The sequence below is a fragment of the Lynx canadensis genome, chromosome F1 (genome assembly GCF_007474595.2).
Source record: "Lynx canadensis isolate LIC74 chromosome F1, mLynCan4.pri.v2, whole genome shotgun sequence".
NCBI classification, from domain to species: domain Eukaryota; kingdom Metazoa; phylum Chordata; class Mammalia; order Carnivora; family Felidae; genus Lynx; species Lynx canadensis.
This window is the reverse complement of record NC_044319.2, coordinates 22,875,157-22,885,595: the sequence shown is the minus strand read 5'-3', so window position 1 is coordinate 22,885,595 and position 10,439 is coordinate 22,875,157.

The window sequence follows — 10,439 nt, the reverse complement described above, 5'->3', positions numbered from 1 at the left end:
GCTCAAAAGCGAGGAAGGAAAAGAGAAGCTTATACACCAATACTATTTTAGAAATTCAAATTACCGAACAAAGAGAGAGTAAAATTACTTGGAAAGATATTTACTTATTTTCCAAGCCACTAGTATTTGATTTATCTATTTTTTTTGTATTTCTTTAAATTTTAATTCCAGTATAGTTAATATATAGTTATATTAGTTTCAGGTGTTAAAATATAGTGATTCAACAATTCTATACATTACTCAGTGCTCAGCGTGATTATGTGTACTCTTAAATCCCCATCACTTATTTCACCCATCCCGCCACCTACCTCCCCTCTGGTAACCATCAGTTTGTTCTCTATAGTTAAGGGTCTGTGTTTTGGTTTTTCTTTTTTTTTTAAATTTGTTAATTTGTTTTGCTTCTTAAATTCCATATACAAGTGAAATCATATGGTATTTTTCTTTCTCTGACTGACTTATTTCACTTACCATTATATTCTCTAGGTCCATCTATGTTGTTGCAAATGGCAAGATTTCATTCTTTTTTATGGCTGAGTAATATTTCATTATACATATTATATATATATCATTAATATAATATGTATGTAATGAGATAAATCTTCTTTATCCATTCATCTATGGATAGACACTTGGGCTACTTCCATAATTTGGCAATTGTGAATAACGTGCAATAAACACAGGGGTGCATATATCCTTTTGAATTAGTGTTTTGTATGCTTTGGGTAATACCCAGTAATGGAATCATTGGATCATATGGTATTTATATTTTTAATTTTTTGAAGGACCTTCCATACCGTTTTCCACAGTGGCTGCACCAGTTTGCATTCCCACCAACAGTACACAAGTGTTTCTTCTTCTCCACATCCTCACCAACACTTTGTTCCTTGTATTTTTTATTTTAACCATTCTGACGGATATGAGGTGATACTTCATTGTAGTTTTGATTTGCATTTCCCTGAGTGATGTTGAGCATCTTTTCATGTGTCTGTTGGCCATCTGGATGTATTCTTTGGAGAAATGTCTATTCATATCTTCTACCCATTTTTAAATAGGATTATTTGGTTTTCTTTTTATGTTGAATTGTATAAGTTATATCTTTATTTTGTTTTTTTGTGTTGTTTAAATTTTTAATGTTTATTTCTGAGAGACAGAGAGACAGAGCATTGGGGGAGGGGCAGAGAGACAGGGAGACACAGAATCCAAAGCAGGCTCCAGTCTCCGAGCTGCCAGCACAGAGCTCAACATGGGGCTCAAACTCACTGACTGTGAGATCACAACCTGGGCTGAGGTCAGACGCTTAACTAACTGAGCCACCCAGGCGCCCCAAGTTGTTTCTTTATTTTGGATACTAACCCATTACTGAATACGTCATTAGCAAATATCTTCTCCCATTCAGTAGATTGTCTTTTTGTTTTGTTGGTTGTTTCCTTTGCTGTGCAGAAGTTTTTTATCTTGATATAGTTCCAATAGTTTATTTTTGCTTTTGTTTTCCTTGCCTCAAGAGACAGATCTAGAGAAAATGTTGCTGTGGCTGATGTCAGAGAATTTACTGCCTGTGCCCTTTTCTAGGATTTTTATGGTTTCAGGTCTCACATTTAGGTTCTTGATGCATTCTGGGTTTCTTTTTGTGTATGGTGTAAGAAAGCAGTCCAGTTTCATTCTTTTGCAGTTAGCTTTCCAGTTTTCTGAACATCATTTGTTGAACAGACTATCTTTTTCTCATTACATATTATTCCTCCTTTGTTGAAGATTGACCATATAATCATGGGTTCATTTCTAGGCTCTGTTCCGTTCTATTTATCTATGTTTCTATCACTGTGCAAGTACCATACTGTTTGATTACTACAGCTTTGTAGTATATCTTGAAATCTGGGATAGTGATACCTCAAGTTTTGTTCTTCTTTTTCAAGATTGCTTTGGGCATTTGGGGTCTTCTGTGGGTCCATACAAATTTTAGGATTATTTGTTCTAGTTCTGTGAAAAATGCTATTGGTATTTTGATAGGGATTATATTAAATCTGTGATTTGCTCTGGATAGTATGGACATTATAGTGATATTTGTTCTTCCAATCCATGAGCATGGAATGTCTTTCCATTTCTTTGTGTCTTTTTCAATTTCTTTAGTCAATGTTTTATAGTTTTCAGAGTACAGATCTTTAACCTCCTTGGTTAAGTTTAGTCCTACGTATTTTATTATTTTTATTGAAACCATAAATGGGATTATTCTCTTAATTCTCTTTCTGCTACTCCTTTATTAGCTTATAGAAATGCAGTGGGCTTCTGTATATTGATTTTGTATCCTGGGACGTTACTGAATTCATTTATCAGTTCTAGTAGTTTTTTGGTGGAGTCTTTAGGGTTTTCTATATATAGTGTCATGTCACCTGAAAATAGTGAGTTTTACTTCTTCCTAACCAATTTGGATGCCTATTATTTCTTTTTGTTTACTGATTGCTGTGGTAGGACTTCCAGTATTATGTTGAATGAAAGTGGTGAAAGTGGGCTTCCTTGTCTTTGATCTTAGGGGAAAAGCTCTCAGTTTTTCACCATTGAATATAACGTTAGCTGTGGGTTTTCATATATGGCCTTTAATGTTGAGATATATTCCCTCTAAACCTACTTCATTGAGGGTTTTTATCATGAATGGATGTTGTACTTTGCCAAATGCTATTTGTGCCTCTTGAACAGATATCTATTATCAAGTATTCTAAATGAAAATAATTTGTTTTTTATTTTCACTTTTTTTTTAGTCTACTGAGTCAATTTTTTTAAGAGTTACAAAATATACATTTGAGAAGGAAACCATTTCCCAGAAATAGTATTTATTTAAAGCAATTCCTTAGAAAGTTCTGTAACTGCATGATCTACTTTGAGTAAACACTGCATGAGGCCCCAGGTTCTGTTGAATTGGCATAATTTTAGTTCTCTGTTGACTAAAATCAGCCCACATGTTGATCCTCATACACTTGTTAGATTTGTTATGCTCTTAAATCCTACTGATGTAAAATTGATTCATAGGTTAAAAGCTGCTAATGAATTGAACACCCAGATATAATTCTGTGTGGCCTGAGATGGGTAGGTAGGGCGCCTGGGTGGCTCAGTCGGTTGAGCATCCAACTCTCGATTTAGGCTCAGGTCATGATCTCATGGTTCATGGGATCAAGCCCCATGTCAGGCTCTGCACTGACCATGCAGAGCCCTCTTGGGATTCTCTCTCTCTCTCTCTCTCTTTCTGCCCCTGCTCCTCTCTCAAAAATAAATAAATAAACTAGGGGCACCTGGGTGGCTCAGTCAGTTAAGCATCCAACTCTCAATTTCAGCTCAGGCCATGATCTCACAGTTCCTGAGATTGAGCCCCACATCAGACTCTACGCTGACAGCATAGAGCCTGGTTAGGATTCTCTCTCTCAAAAATAAATAAACTTAAAAAAAAGGGGGGGTATTACATGAATCACTTTATAAAAAGAAGAGTGAAGTGGTAAAGATCTAGAGTCTCTCTGATTAGAATCCTGGCTCTCTAGGGGCACTTGGGTGGCTCAGTCAGTTAAGTGTCTGACTCTTGACTTCAGCTCAGGTCATGATCTTGTGGTTTGTGAGTTTGAGCCCCACATCAGGCTCTGTGCTGGCAGTGCAAATTCTGCTTGGGATTCTGTCTCCCTCTGTGTCTGTCCCTTCCTTGCTTGCTTTCTATATCTTTCTCAAAGCTAGAAAGAAAAAAAAGAAAAGAAAAGAAAAAAGAAAAGAAAAGAAAAGAAAAGAAAGAAAAAAGAAAAGAAAAGAAAAGAATCCTGGATCTCTATTGCTTTCTACATACATGACCTAGAGAAAGTTACACAACTTCTTTTGAGCTATCTGCCAAAAGGGGAATACCAATATGACAATACATAGAATGAGTGTAAACAGTGCCCAGCACCTCATAAACACCCAGCAACTACTAGCAATTATTATTTTCATTGTAAAGAATACATATAGGAAAAAGCAAATGGTCATTTCCCTCTGGTAATCACTATAAATTGGTTAGGATATATCCTGTTGGAGGATTAAATATGTAATTTTAAACAAGAACACAGCATTGCAACAGGAGTGTTAATGCTATGTTTGCAATGACTTGGTTCAACAATACCTAAATGTATAGTTTACAAACAGTTTTTCTATGGAAATTTGCTTCAAAACCTGGTTTCTGTATTACTTTATGGTTTTTCAGTAGTAAGAGAGATACTGGAAGAAAATACAAGATGATAGAGTTACTGAAGAACCTCATGATCAAATGTATTCAGAATTCACACACAGTCATTATGAATTCATATTCATGACAAGCATTCTGGGTGAACAGCCAAACTATGGGGCTGAGTTTCTCTTTAACTTATATATATGGATATTGTATTTTAGAAATTGCCCTTCTATGTATTCTATTTCTGGTCATCAAGAGGAAAGCTGTTCTTAGCAACCAGTGGTTCTGCTTGGCTGATGTGTAAAATGGCAAAGCCATGAAAATAAGGAGGCAAATAATTCTGTCCATTAGGAGCACTGTTACTGGTTTTTTTTTTTTTAATATTTTTTAAAATTTTTATTTTAGAGGAGAGATTGAGTTGGGAAGAGGGCAGAGGGAGAGAGAGAGAGATAATCCCCCAACCAGGCTTCATGCTCAGCGCAGAGCCCATCATGGGGCTTGATCCCACAAGTCAGGATCACCATCTGAGCCGAAATCAAGAGTTGGATGCTCAACCAATCTGAGCCACCCAGGTGCCCTGCTGACTTACTGGTTCTAACAATTAAGTTGTCTCCCAACTTAGTTTATGATTCCTTGTGTGGAACATATAAATTTTGAGACAGAAGCTGTATATATTTACTAATCATCAAAAAATTTTTTTTAATGTTTATTTATTCTTGAGACAGAGACAGAGTATGAACGGGAGGGGCAGAGAGAGAGAGAGGGAGACACAGAATCCAAAACAGGCTCCAGGTTCCAAGCTGTCAGCACAGAGCCCAACGTGGGGCTCGAACTCATGAACCATGAGATCATGACCTGAGCTGAAGTCGGACGCCCAACCGACTGAGCCACCCAGGCGCCCCTGCTAATCATTTTTAAAGAACACAGATTGATTCACAAGATTAACTTAGTGTAAAAAAGGAATAATTCAAGGATAAAAATTTACCTATATTTTGAAGTATATGTTTAACATTTCAGACAGAAAATATTTACAGCTTAAAACAAAAAGGAAGAAAACCAAAATATATATACTGAATTCTGGAGATGTAGCAACAACAAAAGATATGTTTATACCCTATAAAACTTCCAGTATAATTTTGAATGTATTTTCTTCATTCATTTAGGCTCTTTAGCAAAGATTATTCACCAAGAAAGAGGAGGTTATATCATATGTGATAAGAGATTACATGGTGGTGAGAGTCCCTTGTCTGCTGCTAACAAATACTCTCTCTTAAGCCAAAGAATATTTATTGAAACAAAAGAATTTGTGCTGCTGATGTTGTACTCAGGATTGATAGGATATTGGGGAATAAAGCTTGAAAGTGGACTGATACTTTAGGCACTTTGGAATACTTCTTGTGGTCATTGCTGTTTCCTTCTGTCTTCTTATGTTTCAAAAGCCCAGGGGAGAGCACCTGATGGCTAATTCCTCTACTGCATCTGGTACACATCCTATCACTCAATTCTTCCATAGAGATGTAAAATACTAATGGGGAAATTTTCAAACATAGCCAAAAAATTGAGAATAAGATAATAAACACAATGTACTAATCACCCAGTATATCAGAGTTCAATAAGTAAAGGAGAACCAATAGGATGTGTGTGTGTGTGTGTGTGTGTGTGTGTGTGTGTGTGTGTTTCTAAACACAGGTTTCCCCAGCAATTCAAAAGTAGAATTCCTATGAAGCCATTCACAAACCAAAATGGTGTATAAAGCAAAAAAAGCAGTTGCCATGAATTTATGTGGAAAAATTTTTGAGTGTTCCCAGACCTAAAAAAATAACCCCTCTTAGGCTTTTCTGATACCTTAGCCACATCTTGCCAAAGGATGCACAAAATAAAATCAAGAGAAATCACAGATGCTCACAGACACAGTTCAAACCTATGGCAGCTTGATGCTGAGTGTGGTTCCCCAGGGAAGGAGCTTAGCGGTGCCGCTCTCACTGCTTGTGGTGCACACTGCCTCTGTAATGGCTCCCTGAAAAACAAACCCTGAACATTATTTTTGCTTTTTGCCTTTTTTTTTTTTGTAAAAGCAAAAATCCTCTTAGAATTTCTTTTGGCTAGAAAAAATAGGTACTAATGTAGGTCTTTTGTCAAAGCAAAGTGGTATTACATACACTTTCAAAAGTGGGGGATACCTGTGTACATATATATGTGTGTATGCTTGTACATATGCAATCGTGCAATAGTGGGACCTGGTTAAATGGTGTTTGTAAGGCTGGAATTTGAAGTGCCCAGGGCAGGCAGTGAGGAGGGGAAGATGGGTGTAAAGTGGAGGAAAGCAAGAACAAGATGGAGCTGGGAAGGTGGAGGATGGACTGAAACTCATCTTGCCTCTGACCTTGGTAGTGTGGGTGTCCTACTGAACTCGGGTCTCTTGATCACAGAGCTAGATACATGCACCTTGCTCTGGAGTTGGAGAAACTGGAGGGAGTAGGTGGAACAGATGCAGGCCTATCCACTGTCTCATGCTTATCTGGTAAACGAGCAGATAAATGACAATATGTATGTCTATAAAAATAACTGCAGCTTTACTTCCCTTCCCCGTATTCCACACAAGAATGGTTCCTGTGGGTCACCCTAACCAGAAACACAGAGAGAAGAGAATTCTGGGAAATGAAGTTCAGTCTAGCCAAGTTGACACATTGCAAAGCCACCACACCTCATTTCAACAATTATCATCTCATGGTGAGCCTTATTTCATCACTTCCCCCACCCCCCTGTCCCCATCCATTTTGGGGGAAGAAAATCCTAGGCACCCTATCATTTATTTTTTTTTTTTTTTTTTTTAATTTTTTTTTCAACGTTTATTTATTTTTGGGACAGAGAGAGACAGAGCATGAACGGGGGAGGGGCAGAGAGAGAGGGAGACACAGAATCGGAAACAGGCTCCAGGCTCTGAGCCATCAGCCCAGAGCCTGACGCGGGGCTCGAACTCACGGATCGCGAGATCGTGACCTGGCTGAAGTCGGACGCTTAACCGACTGCGCCACCCAGGCGCTCCTCATTTTACCTTCTAACCATGTTGTACTTTAAAAGTTGAGGTTTTTCTGTCTCTTTCTATAAGAGCTTCTTGAGAAAAGGATCCTTGTTCTTACTAACTCACCTATATATACTCACCTGTATAGGTATCTTCTAAATGCTTGTTGACTGACTGAGATGATAAATGCATTCACGTGAAGGAACAGAAGTTTAGCAAGAATAAGTTTGATGTTCTAAGGCTGTCTTCACACTTGAGGAACAGGGTACAAGAATGCTACCTCCATAAAGTCAGTCCTTTCTCTCTTATGCCTCCGGCTTGAAATACCCCACTCCTTTGTGCCCCCATGGTGCACATTGTCTGTACTCTTACCCCAGTATTCATATACTTTGTTTTAATTTGTTTATATGTCTCCCTCTTCTATTAGACTAAGTTTCTTGAAAGAGGAGAACCAGGTCTACGTGACCTCTTGGCTTTTATCTTTTAAAATATCCAACGTAAAACTAAGAATATTGGCCTCCCTCACCAAGATTCTGTGAAAATTTCTCCTGAAGGGAAAGAGTTGGACTTTTCTGTTTTATTTTTCTACTGCCTTGGGTTCACAACAATTACTTATATATAGTTTTCCATTATACCTCATGTCTTCAAGGTCAGAGTGTGTGGTTGTAATATACACAGGGAGTTAGAAACTCTGATCAGGACAGTGGAGGTATTGCTCTTCTCGCAAGAATTACTAAGGATATGAGTTCTTCTGCCTTTCAGAGTAGTCGGGACTCTTGGCTGCAAGTGACAGACTCTAACTTGGACCAGAGTAGACAAAATCGCAACCATATTCGCTCATATAATATAACTAACTGCCAGAGAGGCAGGAACCACAGAGCCTGCCTGGGGATTTGATGGACAAGGCTCACATCTCCTTTACACACCATTATATCTCTTTTGTATGCTAATCTCATTCTCTCAAGCCCGCTTTCCCTCACAAGACTGACAAATTCCCCAGCTTCTCTCCCTGAAAGGAGAAGCCTCATTTCCTAGACCTTAGTTAAAAATCCTGGGAAAGGGGCTCATGTCTGTGGGAAAGGTAGGGAGTAGTCTGCGTTATGTGATGGGGTACTGTGATTAGCAATCAGCATCAGAACCACACAGTTGGGATGAGGTAGGAGGCAGTTCCCCCAAAGAAGTGTGGTGTGGGGTCACCAAAGCAAAACACAACTTCTGCACCTGTGTACCTTTTAACTGCAAAGAGATTAGAGCAGATAGGAAGGGCGAAACAGCAAACAAAATTCTGTTGCATAATTGTACAAACACTTATCACTGTACTAGGTGCCACAAAAGAAATAAAAATGAACAAGAATAATCTTTGCCCTTAAGAAGTTTATAAGACATGGAGGGGATAAAAACGTGCTTAGGTAATCATGGATTCAAAAGAGAATAGTGTTATCACCAAAAGCAAAGGAAGTGCTATAGAAAGTTTCTGTGCAGAGGGAGAGACCAGGTTGATCTGAACAGAAAGGCTAGGTAGTTGTTTTGGACCTCATGGAGGATCAGAGGTCTGATAAACATAGATGGAACTTTGGATAGGTGATGAGCAGATACTTTTTCTGGCTGAAACCACATGTGAAGTCTCCCACTTGGGAGAGGTGTGCAGAAGGTGCTTGGGGACCTGCAGTAATCTAGTGGGAGGCATGATTTAAAGTCATATTATGGAGCCCCTTGACTGCTGCACTAAGGAGTGTGGTTGTTAAATCCGTATGCTTTCTCTCATTGAAACCAATGGGAGCACCAAATGAGTCCATGGAAGAAAAAATTTGATCTCTGGATTAGTCTCACTGCAGAACCCTAATAGAAGAAAGCATGGCAGTATCTAAGAGAAACAGGTGTCAGCTGTGCTGTTATTGCCAACATCTGTGATGTTAGAATATGTAAGAAGGCCTATGAAAAGTTGATGACATACAGCTTGAGGTGGGGAAATTAAACAAGAAGATAATTTGTCAAGCATTGGATAGCAAGTGGGACCTGGTTAAGCCTAGTGGTTCTCAAGGTGTGAGCTTGGGACCACCAGCAGCAGTAGCAGCATCACCTGGGAATTTGCTAATAATTCAAAATCTTAGGCCCCATCCCCCACTTATTGAACAGAAACTCTGGAAGTGGGTTCAGCAATATGTGTTTTAACAAGCCTCCTAGATGATTTGATAAATGCTAAAGTTTGAGAACTGTGTGCCTAGCTGAACATGGCACCCCAAAAAGATCCACATTCTAATCCCTAGCACCTGTAAATATTACCTTATCTGGAAAAAAAAAAGGGTCTTTGCAGATGTGATTAAAGATCTTGAGACAAGAGATTATCCTGGATTATCTGAGTGGGAGCATTCAATGCCATCACAAGTATCCTCATAAGACAGAGACAGTTATATTAGGCAGAAGAGGAGGCTGCTATGTGCCCAGGAGGCAGACACTGGAGTGAAGGAGCAGGAGTGAAGGAATGCCTACAGCCACACGGATACTGGCAGACCAAAATGGACTCTTCCTCAGAGCCTGTGGGATGGGGGGCTAGGATGGCTTTGATGACACTTGATTTCAGGCTTGACAAAATGGTTCTCAAATTTCTGGTGTCTAGAACAGTAAGACAACAAATTTCGTTGTTTTAGGCTGCCAAGTTTGTGGTAATTTGTTACAGCAGCCACAGGGAACTAATACACACTCAAATAAGAAAAGAGGCAGTAGGATAAAGTACTTAAAAATTCACTAAATTCTCTATAATAAGAAAATATGCTTGCTATTATTTTAAAATTCTAAAACTAGTTATTCTTTTGTGTTAGTAAAATTTGCACACGCTAAAACATTTTCCTAACAGTTTGTTTATTGAGTGTTAATGTGTAATAATTTTTCTAATGTTAGCATCCAAGATGGCCTTTACATAACTTGATTTTCCTGTGATAGCTAATCCTGCAGGAAAGAAACAAAGCCTGTTTGGATGGAAGAAAAAAAAACAACCAGGAGATATTTTGCTTATAGGTAAGATTTGCATGAGATTACAGAGCTGTAATAAATCTTCCTTTATGGATAAAAAAATGCTCTTGGAAAGTCCGTATTCCTGTTTATTTACGGGAAACGCTTCAGAATAAATATGAGAAGATTTTCTATCTGTAATCTATGCTACTTGATAAAAATTTAGAGCTCTTTTTATAATACCTGGGACATCGTAATACTTGTATAACTTATTTCTCTTGCGCACAAGGCTTCTCA